This window comes from Vombatus ursinus, unplaced genomic scaffold (assembly GCF_900497805.2).
Source record: "Vombatus ursinus unplaced genomic scaffold, bare-nosed wombat genome assembly UNPS02014791.1, whole genome shotgun sequence".
Classification (NCBI taxonomy): domain Eukaryota; kingdom Metazoa; phylum Chordata; class Mammalia; order Diprotodontia; family Vombatidae; genus Vombatus; species Vombatus ursinus.
The window spans coordinates 45,377,852-45,392,797 of NW_020954569.1; positions in this window are offsets into that span (position 1 = coordinate 45,377,852).

The following is a 14,946-nucleotide window of genomic DNA, read 5'->3' on the forward strand; positions in this document are numbered from 1 at the left end:
AAGCAAAAAGACCTTACCTATATTTTTTTCTGAATTCTTTGAACTGATTGAATGAATGAATGAATGAACGAATGAATGAAAAGACATTTATTAAACACCTACTATGAGCTAGAGACTGGGAAAAAAATGCACTAGTGAGACAATCTCTCTCCTCAAAGGGCTTATAATCATGTAGAGAAAGACAATACATGTAAGCAGCAGTGATCAGAGAAGGGAGTTTTAATCTTGAGTCACAAATGTTGAATCTGCAGAGTTGTAGTTGTCATGCAATTTCCAAAAACAATGGTAATATTGATGTGATTACTGTTCCCAGAGCAAGGGAGGAAGGTAGGCAACAAAGGCAATGGCAACATACTTGAGGTAGATGACTGCATGCAGTGTGAAGCATGGTCTGGGACTGGCTGGATTTGGTGGGTTAGGTGAGTTTGCACTCATTCTCCATTTAAAACTTCTGAGCCCTACAGTCAAGTTCCAAAGTGGAGTGAATTACCTTGGTCAATTACCAGTCAGACTATTTCTACTTTGCCCTTGTAACTGACCACAAATTAAAATGGCAAAGTCACTTCTTTCCAGGGCCTACTTTCTTAGCCCATTCTTCCATATTCATCAGAATGAGTCCAGAATAGCAGTTCCCTAGAGTCTTCCTCTATGAAAGCTCAGCAAAGCAGGACAAGAAGTGATCAGAAGCTCTGCATTTAGCAGAATGCTTTTTCTGCATGCTTGAAGCCCCCTTCCCAGCTATATCTTTACCATTTTCTAGCTTTAGATCTGCATGATAATTTTCTCCTCTTAGCAGGCAATATGTAAAATATTCCTATCAGGGTACCTTATCTCTCTCTTTTAGTCTTCTCCTATACATTCCTTCCTACTTCTATCTTCAGGTTCATGGATTTCCAAAGTACTCAATCAACCAACAAACATTTATTAAGCACTTCATATCTGCCAGGCTCTGTGCAAAGCACTAAAAGTACAAACAGAAAGCAAAAACAGTCCCTACCACCAGGGAGCTTACATTCTAATATGTGAAACAGCATAATATATAAATAGGTACATACACTATAACATTAAAAATAGATGCAAGGTATGCCCTTTGACCCAGCAATACCCTTCTAGGTCTGTATCCCAAAGAGATCATAAAAAGGGGAAAATGACCCATATGTACAAAAATATTTATAGCAGCTCTTTCTGTGGTGGCCAAGAATTGGAAATTGAGGGGATGCCCATCAATTGGGGAATGGCCGAGCAAGTTGTGGTATATGAATGTAATGGAACACTATCGTACTATAAGAAATGATGAGCAGACAGACTTCAGAAAAACCTGGAAAGACTTATATGAACTGATGCTGAGTGAAATGAGCAGAACCAGGAGAACATTGTACCCAGTAACAGCCACATTGTGTGATGACTGACTTTGATAGACTTAGCTCTTCTCAGAAATGAAAGGATCTAAGACAACTCCAGAAGACTCATGGTGGAAAATGCTATCCACATTCAGAGAAAGAACTCTGGAGTCTGAATGCAGATGGAAGCTACTATTCACTCTTCTTCTTCTTCTTCTTCTTCTTTGTTTGTTGTTTTATTTCTTCTTTCTTGTAGTTCCTCCCATTACTTCTAATTTTTCTTTATATCATGACTAATGTGAATATATGTTTAATTTGAATGTATAAGTAGAGCCTATATCAGGTTGTATGCTGTCTTGGGGAGGGGGGAGGAGAAGAAGGGGGAGAAAATTCAAAACTCAAAATCCTATGGAAGTGAATATTGAAAACTAAAAATAAATTGATTCTTTTTTTTAAAAAGTAGAAAAAAATTATAGATGCAAGGTAACCTTAAAGAGGAAGGCACCCACAGCTGAGGGAAATGGGAAAGACCTCCAGTAGAAGTTAAGGCTTGAGCTGAGTCTTGAAGAAAGTTGGGGATTTAAAGAGGCACAGGTGAGGAAGGACAGTGTTCCAAGCATGAGAAGCAATCAATACAAAGACATGGAGATGAAAGATGGAGTAGCTGTGTGATGGATAGCAAGTAAGCTAGTATGACTGGAAAGTAGAATGAATGGAAGGGAGTATTGTGTAAGCTGATTGAAAAGATGAAAAGTGAACAGATTATGAAGAGTTTTAAAGACCAAACAGGAATTTACATTTTATTCCAGAAATGAAAGACACTGGAGTTTACTGAGTAGAGGAGGTGACATGGTCAGAAATTAAAATCACTTTGGCAGCTGTGTGGAAAATAGATGAGAGTGAAGAGGGATTTGAAGCAGGGAGACTAATTAGGAGGTTATTGTAAAATAGTCCAAGCAAGAGGTGATAAAGGTCTGAAATGGGATGATGGTTGTGTGATTGGAAAGAGAGGATATATACAAGAGATGTTGTGGAAGAAGAAATGTCAAGACTTGGCAACTGATTGGACGTGTAGAATGATTGACAGTCAAGAGGTTTTAAGTGACTGGTGACGCCCTCAACAAGAGTAGTAATTCTACAAGGGCAAGTTGAGGAGGAAGGGCATTCCAAGGAAAATTTTGTAATACATATGTATATATACTCATGTATATATATGTATATATTATATATATACACACATGTGTGTATTATACATATATACATATATACATAACAGGCAAGCCAATGGGAGCCTCATCATCAGAATATGTGGAAAGTATTTTGCCTGCTGCCAAACCGTCCCCCCCCCACACACACATGCTTTGGTCACATTCTCCACTTCAGAACATGAACAGGAATTCCATGACTGTTTCTGACTGCTGGGCAGGAATTCAGCATGCTACAAATGGAACTAACTGGGCCAATGACATTTCTCTTTCCCCGTCAGTGAGTGATACAGTAACTACTATAAGCCTCTGGGTGGGAAGAGAAGTAGTAGCAGTCTCCTACTGTCAGCTGCCTATCTCCCCCCCTACTCAGGGTATGAAGTGACTGGAAAGGTGGCACTTCTGTTTTCTCAACACCTGTTTTCATTTGTTCTTTCCTGCTCAAGGCCTTGAGGAATAACTTGCCTGACCCAGCCCAGCAGAGGATTGCCTCCAAGACGCCATGTTCAGCTGCAGCAAAGAATCAGCTTCATCCATTGGTTATGTTGCATTTGGAAGTGAATTTGGTGAGGATGGAAACTTTGTAACAACTGCTTTAATTTTGAGCCTAAACTCTCCCCAAACACAGAGGTGGTAAAAGGAAGACTTTGTCTCTGGGTCAGGAGGGATATGTTTATACTTCAACTCTTGCTACAGTTTCTCTATAAATATCCCTTTGTAAAAAGCTAATTGATGTTAATTGTTTAAATGATAGTGGGGTATATTAAAGGTAATGATGATATTAAGGAGATGTTAATTGGTAGTGATTAAATGATATTGAAGAGATAAGTGGTGATTGATATTGGGGAGAACACACTGCAATGGGAACTCAAGCTGATAGCACTTTTAGAGCCCCAATTTCACAAGAGTAGCCCTAGAATACTGAGGGGAGGATGTAGTCTTGCTCTGGAAACCTGACTTGCCAATGAGAGTACAAGTTGGAATAAGGACACTTAGAGCTTACAAATGCTGCATATGTTTTGTGTTATCTTATCTGTACATACGTTATTGCTCTCCAACAGAATATAAACTCCTCAAGGGCAGAATCTATTTTGTTTTGGTCTTTGCGTCTCCACCACTTAGCACAATGTCGGGCTCATAATAGGCACTTACCTTAATAAGTGAATGATGAACTTGGTTGTTAAAATTATTAAAAATAATTCATTGGTGACACATTAGTGACTATATACACATATAACACTCTGATGATGGACAAGGATAAGGTGGCATTTAAAAAATATAACTCACAGTTCTAAGTTGAACACTGGTTATATACTACTATATACTGCTATGGCACCACTGCTCTAGAGAGGACTCAAGGTTCTCATGTAGGATTTGACTAGATTCCCATGGTAGCCCATAATGGAAAAGCATTGTGATGGAATGATAAATTTAGATTCCCTCTCAATGGCATATTGATTCACCCAAAAGACAATGTACCTATGAATTTAGAAAACAAAGAGGTATAATGAACACTGACTTACATGACATCCATTTTGATATTTGAGGACATAGAAGTATCCAGCTTTCCTGTTATTGGCAATATATTCATTTTTTCATATAAATATATATGAAGAAAGAGAGGAGTGTGTGTGTGTGTGTGTGTGTGTGTGTGTGTGTGTGTGATCAGTGGCTGGGACAAGTTAAATGGAAGATTTTGAATCTATAAAGATCAGTAACAAAGTAAGTGACAAGCAAAGTCAGAAAGAAGACAGGAATGCAGCAAAATATCTTCAAGTAGCCTTGCAAATCATTTTGAAAAATCCTTAGGACTACAAACCTTTTATTGCACATGAAAAATGTGTATTAGCCCTACTCACATTTGCCAATGCCAACAGTTCCTTTCAAGCCATTCCTGCCTCCTGCTAATCCCTGTTTACATAAACTAAAATAACACAAGTAGGTCTCTGTCTGTAGCATATATTTTCCATTTCTGAGATGCAGATTCCCATGAAAACCAAACAAAAGGGACACGGAAAGGTGAAGCTGAGGATAATAAAGTTCAGTGCAATTGAATTCAACACATATTTGTTGAGTGCCTAGGTGCCAAGCACTGTGCTGGGTGCTAAAGAGACCAAGAAAAAAAAAACGGAGCAGTCTCTGACTTTAAGGAACTTATACTGTGCACGTGTATATACACATATAAGTACATCTAAGTATACATGTGTATACCTACATAAATATGTATGCACACACAGAAAATTAAAAATTATTTCCGGTGGGGATGGGCTTACTAAGAATTGGGGGGGCCAGGAAAGGTCTTATGGGGGGAATTTAAGCAGGGCTTAGAAGGAAGTGGGGATTTGTAGGAGGCAAAGGCAAGAAGGGAGAATATTCCAGGCATGGGGACAGATATGGATGAAATGTAAAATAAGCAAAATGAGATCAATGTGGGGAGAAAGGTTGGAGCCAGTTTGTGATGTGCTTGAAATGGCAGAAATAGTAATGTGTTTTATCCTAGAAGCAATAGGCAGCCCTGAATCTTCTTGAGAACACAGTGATGTGCTCAGATCTGAACTTTAGGAATAGCAATTGGGCAACTGTGTCAAGAATTGATTGAAACTGGGAAAGACTAGAAGCAGTGAAACTAATTAGGAGGCTCTTACAAAAGTCCAAAGGGCAAAGTGCCAGGCCTGGAGTCAGGAAGATTCATCTTCCTGAATTCAAATCTGGCCTCAAATACTTACTATCTGTGTGACCCTGGGCAAGTCACTTAACCCTGTTTGCCTCATTCTTCATCTGGAAAATGAGCTGCAGAAGAAAATGGCAAACCACTCCAGTATCTTTGCAAGAAAACCTCAAATGGGGTCAGGAAGAGTTGGACATGACTGAAATGACTTAACAACAACCACAATAGTCCAAGGGAGAAGTGATGAGTGCCTAGACTAGGATGGTGATTGTGGGAGGGGAGAAAAGAAAAGATACCAAAGGTCGTGAAGGCAGAATCAATAGGACTTGGCAGCTGATTGGAATCAAGTTTTAATTATACCCACTTCAAAATTCTCATCTAGGCCAATACTTATTTCATCTAATCCCTTGACGTGTGGGTATGTGGCAATAGATAGATAGATAGATAGACAGACAGACATATAGATATAGATTACTTTTATAGTTGTCTGAAGATTCATTGTTAATGAAATTCTTCCTCTTGTTAAAGTTTTACTAGACAACAACATCCTTGAACTGATGTGGAAAGGCAAAAAAAAAAAGTGTCAGAGAGGCAGTTAAGTGGCTACTGTAGCATGGGAGGGACACCCCTCAGGGAATGTTCTGACTTGAAAACATAATTCAGCAACAGGCTACAAGTCCATAGCATAACTAAAGAGAGGCAAAGGGTATGATTACATTTGATGCAAACCTAAAATGGTATGTCTGAGTCCCTGTCCTTGCAATTTACTATCTGTGTGACCTCAGGCAAGTCATTTAACCTCTATGGGCTTCAAGTTTCCTCATCTGTAAAATAGGGGAATTGGGCTAACTAGACCTTCAGGACCTTTCCAGCAATGTAACTTTGATCCTACTATCTCCCTCATTATTAGTATGGTTTTGCTCTTCCCAAACTCCCTGTGACACCACCAAAAAACAGACCATTAGTGGTAACCACCTAGGTAGCCTGAGTCTTCTATTTCTTCGCTGTCCTCTGGTACCATACCAAAGGTTCTCAATCTGACTGAATCTAAATTTGTCAATCTTTTTTAACTTTTTATCACACTTTGCTTCAGTAAATTTGTTTAGAGTGACATGGCAAAGAAAGAATGAGGAGAGTAAATGGAAGTGGGTATAATTCTTGGGATACATTTAAGGCATAGGAATTACTAGGAATAAGTGAATGAAAAATTCTTAAATACAACTCTTTCTTATTCAAGTCAACACAGATTTATTGGATGGCTAATATGTGCAAGGCTGTGTGAAACACTGAGGATACAATGATGGAAATGAGATAGTTTCTGCTCTAAAGGAGTTTATATTCTCTGAGGGATGCAATATAATAAGGAGGAGGAGGAGGAGGAGGGGAGAAAGAGAAATAGCATTTATCTTGCTCTTTAAGGTTTGTAAAATGTTATACATGTCATTTCATTTAATAACATTTATCCATATGCATAAGTAAAGATCTGACCATTTGAGGATAGGTAGAACATTTATATATGCTAAATTAGATCACGGGATCACAGATTTAGTGCTGGAAAGGAACTTGGAAGGAAGGAAACAAGCATTTATTAAGTGCCTACTATGTGCCAGGCACCTAAGTGCCTTATAAATATCATCTCATTTGATCCTCACAACAATCCTGGGAGGGAGGTGCTATTATTATCCCCATTTTCCAGTTGAACCGAGGCACAATGAAGTTAAATGACTTGCTTAGGGTCATACAGCAAGCAAGTATCTGAAGTCAAATTTGAGCTCAGGTATTCCCATCTCCAGGCTCAATGCTCTATCCACTGCTCCACCTAGTGGCCTTAGACATCATTTAAGACAGTAGGTCAATTTTTTCATTGCACATGGGATGAAGACAAGGCCCTGAAAGTTTTGTTAATTTGCTCAGTCACACAAGGAGTGGCAGAGCCAGGATCTGAACCCAAAGCCTTCTAACTCTAAATCCATCACTCCACTATGGCCTCTGAGATCAACTCTAATTCGCAAATAACTCAGGTAACACAGCTAGGTAGCACCATGGATAGAGCACTGGACTTAGAATCAGGAAGACTCATCTTCATGAGTTCAAATCCAGCCTCAGACACTTACTAGCTGTGTGACACTGGGCAAGTCACTTAACCCTGCTTGCCTCAGTTTCCTCATCTGTAAAATGAACTGGAGAAGGAAATGTCAAACCACGCCAGTATCTTTGCCAAGAAAATCCCAGATAAGGTCATGAAATCAGACACAACTGAACAACAACAACAACAACATCTATGGGGAAAGATTTTATAGGAGAGTGAGCCACCTGAGTGGAGCCTTGAAGGGAAACTAGGTTTTGAGAGGATCATTTGGGGAAAGAAAGCCTGTCAGGCATGGGAGATGATATGTGGGAAAACATAAAGGCAAGAGACGCAATGTCAAGTGTGGGGAATAGCTAGTAGGCCAATTTTGTTTGCATACAGCATGTTGGAAGGGGATTAACGTGAAGTAAGAATGAAAGGGTCATACAAGGCAGACTGTGGTCACATTGGTACGTAGCACTAAGGGTTCTTTCTTAAAGATTTTTTTCTCTTGCTTTTTTTCTTTATGCATCAATAAATGTTTCCACTTGTGATCATGGACCTAGAGCTGGAAGAGGCTTCAAAAGCCACCCTCTCATTTTACAAATAAACTGAGCCCCAAGAAGGTTTGTGATTTGTTCAAGGTCACATATATAATAAATATTAAGGGTGGGATTAGAACCCAGATCCTCCGATTCCAGTCAGCACTCTTTCCACTGCACTACACAGTTCCAATCAACTATTGATCATGTCAACTAACCAAGAGAACTAAAAGAATGGACAAAGTTATGTTGCTTGATGGGAGACCAAGGCATGTTTCCAATGACTGGAGTATCCATCCATTAGTCAACAGTCAAAAAGTACTTGTGTGTCAGGCACCGTGCTAAACACTGGGAATACAAATACAAATAGAAAGAAAGACAGTGTCTGCCCTCAAGAAGCTTACATTCAAATGGATGAAGACAATACATTTTTTTTTAAAGCTGAAGTGGGGCTGGGGGGAGGTAGATGAAGTCCTCCTAAGGTCTTCCTGAAGAGGAATGAGTCATGGCTGATATGGGTACCCTCCTTAAATGGTGACTCTGAGAGGAGCCATGCAATCGAAGGGAGAGATTTCCGTGGCCAAGAATAATATAAAGTGCAAATTCTCAGGCTGGGATGAGGCTTCAGCACAAAGAGCTAGACCATGGTAGAGGAAGTCTAAAGAGCAGCTTGGAGAGTAATGCTCCATAGAACAATAGATTCTGAGAGTTAGAAGAGACCTCAGCAGTCCAGCCCATGCACGAAGAGGAATTCCCACTATAACAAAGCCAATAAATGGTTACCTCACTTGCCTGTGAAAGCTCCAAGGAGGGAGAACCCATCACTATGGCTGGCCTCCTTGCCAAAATCTCTCCTCGCTCCAGTTCATCTCCCACTCAACAGCCAAAGTGACTAGTATTCAATAAATGTCAGTGGCTCCCTATCCCCTCCAGGATCAAATATAAAATCCTTTGTTTGTCATTCAAAGCCCTTCATAACCCGCCCCACTTTTCCAGTCTTCTTATACTTTACAACTCAACCACTTACTCTGAGATCCAGTGAAACTGGCCTCCTTGTTCCTTTTACAACATCTCTCAACTCTGGGCATTGTCACTGGCTGTCCCCGTACCTGGAATTCTTTGCTTTTTTTTCCTACTTTTTTTTTATTAATTTACTTTGCTTTATCAACAATCACTTCCATAAGCTTTTGAGTTTTAAATTTTTCTCTCCCTTTCTCCCCACCTCCCTCCCCAAGATGACGTGCAATCTGCACATATATATTACACATACATATACATTCCTACTAAACATATTTTCACATTAATGATGTTGTAAATAAGAATTAGAACCACTAGGAGGAACCACCAGAAAGAGGGAACAAAGCACAACAGAAGAAAAAAAAATAGCAAATAGTATGCTTCAATCTGCATTCAAACTCCATAGTTCTTTCTTTGGATGTGGATAGCATTTTTCATCATGAGGCCTTTGGAGATGTGTTAGTTCCTTGTATTGCTGAGAAGGGTTAAATCTATCAATATTAGTCATTGCACAACATGGCTGTTATTGTGTACAATGTTCTCTCTGTTCTGCTCACTTCACTCAGCATCAGACTATAAAAGTTTTTCCAGGTTTTTCTGAAGTCTGCCTGCTCATCATTTCTTACAGCACAATAGTATTCCATTCCATTCATATACTACAACTTGCTCAGCCATTCCCCAATTGATGGGCATCCTCTCAATTTCCAATTCTTTGCCACCACAAAAAGAGCTGCTATGAATATTTTTGTACATGTGGGTCCTTTTCCCATTTGTATGATCTCTTTGGGATACAGCCCTAGAAGTGCTATTGTTGGGTCAAAGGGTATGCACGTTTTTATAGTGGAATTCTTTTCAGTGTTCTCTTTGAGGTAGATGCTTTTTCTTCAGATGATCTTCCCCCAAAACAGCCGATGTTATGAGCACCCTAGGGAGCTCATTTTCATTAATGACTTCTTTTATTGAGGGCAGATGTTTGTCCACAGAAAGTTCACTTTTGTATCATCTAATAGAATGCCTAAACCAGGCTCCAATCACTTGACACATGGTGGGGAATGAGCATAAGGAAAGACATGGAAGAAATGGTAAGGAGAAACCCCAGTAGGAAAAACTGGTCCAATAGGAGAGGCCTTGAGTGTAAAGTTGGGCTAGATCCAATTAAGCATAGAAAGCTATTGTAAATCCTTGAGCAATATGAAAAAAGTAATATTTTAGTTAATTGGATTGGAAGGGAGAGAGACTAGAGGCAATGAAACCAATTAGATTATTACAGTAGTCCTGGTGAGAGATGATGAGCGACTGGACTAAGGTGGTGAGATGTTGGGGAGACAAGTGTAAAAGATGGATTGGAGAGGGGAGATAATGGACGTCAATTCAAACCAATTCAAACAAACACTTATTAAATACTTGCTGTCTACTAGCTCTTGTAGAAGTGGAAGTGTTATTGTTGTTGTTGTTCAGTCATAGTTGTGTCTTATTCTTCGTGACCCCATTTGAGGTTTTCTTTGCAAAGATACTGGAGTGGTTTGTCATTTCCTTCTCCAGATCATTTTACAGATGAGGAATTGAGGCAAACAGAGTTAAGTGACTCGCCCAGGGTCAAACAGCCAGTAAGTGTCTGAGGCCAGACTTGAACTCAGGAATATGTGTCTTCCTGTCTCCAGGCCTGGCACTCTATGCACTCTGGCGCCACCTAGCTGCTCTAGAGAAGTAGAGGTGGGGTTGTTACAAATTTTAGTAAGATTTGGTCTCTGATCTCATGGCACTTACTCTTTAAGTAAGTGAAGAGCATAATACAACACATACACCAAAAAAATTAATAAAAAACAGAATATAAGTGCATAAGAGAGGTACAAAGAAATGTTATGTGCTCTTTATGAGATAAAGATAAATTTTTACCAAGGGGGTCAAAGAAAACTTCATGTAAGAGGTGGCATGAGCAGTTGGTCGTAGAGGATAGGTAAAGCGTCAGCAAGTGGAGAAGAGGACAGGGAGAGCATTCTAAGCATTGGAAACAATGTGAGCAAAGGCCCAGAGGTGGGAAAGTACAGGCAGTATATTGTTGTTGTTTGTACTTTAAGGGGAATGGAAAGTAGTGTTGTTTGAATTTATCATAGTGTTTATGGTGAATAGTAGTGTCAGATAAGTTTGGAAATGTAAGAAAGGATCAGATTGTGTAAGGTATTAAAGGCAGCTAAAAGAACATTGGGCTTTGAGTAGATGATAGGGAGTCATTGAAAGATCTTGAGCAGAAGAGTGACCTCTGCTGGTCATGCATAGGTCATGCTCAGATATATGCATAAGAAGGATGGATTAAAAAAGGTGGGTCTAGAGATCAGGAGACTGATTCAAAGACTTGTATGAGTGAAAGTGGGAGATAATGAGAAGCAACTCTCCTAAGACTAGATTATGTAAATCTATCAGCATACTATACCAGTGAAATCACCATTCTAGTCCAAAACAAGCAAGAAGACAAGGGAAAAGATCTTCAAGAAATCTTTCTCAGGTTAAATGATGTAGAATGTAGTAGGAAAAGGAGGGTAAGAATAGAGGAAAGATGCTTATATTTGACTAATTGGAGGACCTTAGTACAAAGTTAGAAAAACTTGTTTTCTATTAAAGGTCATAGAAAAAAAAACAACCAATTTTCATACAAGAACAGATGGTTTAGCTTTTTTTTAAGAGAGAAAAATATAAAATATTTTCCTGTTTTAAAAAATAGGAATAGGCAATATAAAACTCTCAGAAAATATCAGTTCTAGATTATTACAGGTTAAAGTAAAGAGAAAAAAAGAGAGCACAACCATTAAATTTAGCAAAATCTAATTTATATTGTTCTTTTTTTAATATTACATTTCATTAAAGGTCTATTTTTTTCTGTAGCATTATACTCAGTTTTCCTAGGTAAGTTATTCTTGACTCTAAGTCCCTATCCTTTACCTCGGGGAATATCATGTTCTAAGTTCTCTGTTCCTTTACAGTGATGGCTGCTAAATCATGTGGAATCCTGACTATGACTCCTTGGTACTTGAATTCTTTCTTTCTGGCAGCTTATAGTATTTTTTTTCCAACCTGGTAGCTCTGGATTTTGGCTATGATGTTCATGAGAGTTTTCATTCTAGGGTTTCTTTCAGGATTCTTTCTATTCTTTCTATTCTTTCCATAGCATTCATATAGTGCAATGATTCTTAATTTTCCCCCCTCAATCTGTTTTCCAGATCAGTTGTTCTTGCTATAAGATACTTTCATTTTCTTTCTTTTTCCCCCCACACATTTGACTTTTTTTTTTTTAACATTTCTTGTTGCCTCACAAAATCATGGGCTTATCTTTGGTCCATTCTAATTTTCAGGGAGTTTGTGGCTTGGGCAAATTTTGCATCTCTTATACTAATTCTTTTTTCCATAGCTCTCATTTCATCTCCAATTTTTTCCTTAAATGTTTCCATTTGATTTATTAAAGAAATTGAAGTCCTTTTTTAAACTCTTGCTTCAGAATTCTTCCAGCAATTCTAGTTGAATTTCTGCCCAAGCTATGTTTTTTCTAAGTCATTGCTTGTAGATGTTTTGCAATTATTCTCTTCTGTTTGTGTCTTGAGCATCCCTGCCAACATTATAGCGGGATTCTTCTTTTTTTTTTGTTTGTTTGTTTGCCCAGCTTACTTCCTTATTTGGGACTTGTTATTTGGATTGAACTCTGCCACACCTCTCAAGGGAAGGACTGGGGTGGTTCTGTTGCTACTTTCTTGGCATCCTGAGTATTATGTTATTCCAGGATCTCAGGGACAAGCTGGAGACCCACAAGCTTTCAATGTTCCCAGAGTGGTCTGATTCAGGGCAAAATCTGATTGCTGTCCCCCTGGTTTGGGCTCTGCAGGCTCCTGAGCCGGGTTTCTGTCTGAGCACCAGTAAAATGTTGCTAGATTCAGTCTCTATCAGCCAGCTGGAAAGTTCTGTTGGTTCAGAATGGCAGGATTGTCGGCTTCCTTTTAGTCTGGGATTTCTGTCATGGTTATTGCTCTGCTTGACTGGGCTAGATAGCAGAATTTTGTCTTTGATCTTCTCCTGGGGGTCTGAGCCACACACTGCCGCTGCTTGCTCCTGAGCTTCTTCCTGTCTCAGGAGGAAAGTCCCAGAGTCTCCTTACCCTAGAACATTACCCCCAGGCATAGGTCTATTCCGACCTGAGTCTGTGATCTGCAACTGAATAGTGGGTGACAAAGTTGCAAGCTGGCCTTTATCCTGATCACAGTGTTCCAGGGGCACTAGAGTGCTACATACCAGGTTCCATCCTCAGTGTCTTCACACCTCTGTATTTGTTTCCCTATGCTGACCTGGGGTAGACAAATGACTCACTGTGATTTTTTCTGGATTTCCCCACCAGTATGTCATCTGATGCATTTTCTAGGTCTGTTTAGGGGGTTTTGTGGAGGGGAGCTCTAGTGTATTGCTTCCTGCTACTCTTCTATCTAGTCTCCCTATACAGTTCTTTTTGAGGGAAAATACATTCTTTTGGATTTTTTTCTTATTTAAGTTGAAAACTTATGGAATTTATTATTCAGAACATCTTATTTCATTTCCACAGTTAGGGATTCTTTTCTCTTTTATGAAATTAAAGATCTCTTCTAGCTCTATATCCACAACACTAAGACCTTAATTATCAGTGGAGAAACATCATTTTCCTAACTGGAGAAGTTATTTATGAGAAGGTATACTTTCTTGGAGTAATACTTCCATCTTATCTTAAAAGTAATCTTTTAAGGATTGTCACCAAGCCTTTTAAAAGACTTGCTTATTTATTTGGTTGTTTGTCCCTATAGACATAAACAGGATTTGCTCTTGATACCTCTTGAGGCATCTAGGAGATGCAGTGGATAGAGAGTGGAACCTGGGGTTAGAAAGGCCTTAGTTCAAAGTCACATTTACTGGTTGTGAAGTCTTTGGCATAGGAACTTAAATTGCTCTCTGCAGCAATTTGTCTGTAAAATTGAGCACCTACTTCCCAGAGTTGTTACAAGGTTAAAATGTGATAATATTTGTAAAGCACTTTGCAAATCTTAAAGCACTACATAAATGCAAACTATTATTATTAAAAAGAGATTAACCTCAAGGGCAGTTGAGTGGCACAGCGGATAGATAGAGTACCAGACTCATAGTCAGGAAGCCTCAGACACTTACTGGGCAAGTCATTTAACCTTGTCGGCCTCAGTTTTCTCATCTGCAAAATGAACTGGACAAAGAAATGGCAAACCACTCCAGTAGGTTTGCCAAGAAAACCCCAAATAGGGTCATGAAACATTGGACATGACTGAATAACAACTAGATATATTTCATGGGCAAAGGGTCTCTCTCTCCTTTCTGCTAAAGAAATTCAGCAAAATACGATGGAGCAGAGGATAAAACTGGCCGTAGTGGCACTATTTTAGACATAGCATGAGCAAACCCATATTACAAAAGTACACTTTTTTTCTGTGTGCAATGAGATGTGGTATGCCCTACTTTTCAGGGGGTAAGAAGTAGATTTTTTAAGTTTGAAAATGATGAGCAATTGGAAGCATTGGGGATATAGCAGTCATTCAAGAATTGTGACTGTGAAAAGGTAAAGAATAGTGGAGTAGTTGGAAAGGATTTTAGTATCAAGGACAGGTTGGGGTTTCTCCCCCCAAGACAGAGAAGGCTTTGGAGAACAGGCAAAGAGCCAGTTTGAGAGGGAGAACTCAAAAGTGCCTTGGGCAGGAAAGAGATAAATAAGGGAGCAAAGTGCTCAGGGCTTGGGAAGGAACGGGATCTACATAGCATAGGGATTAGCCTGAGAGTGGAAGAGATACTTCCTCTGAGACTGCAGAGAATAATTCATAATAATAGATGACCTTTGTATAGTGCTTTAAGGTTTACAAAGCCCTTTACATACCTTATCTTATTTGATCCTAACAACCAGCCTGGTTGGGGGGAAGAGGAGTCATGCAAGGTTCAGTACTAGGTATTATCTCCGTGTCGTTATCTTGGGCAGCTAGGTGGCTCAGTGGAAAGAGCTCGAGACCTGGAGTAAAATCCTGTCTCAGATACTCATTATCTCTGTGACCCTGGGCAAGTCACTTAAATTCTGTCTGCC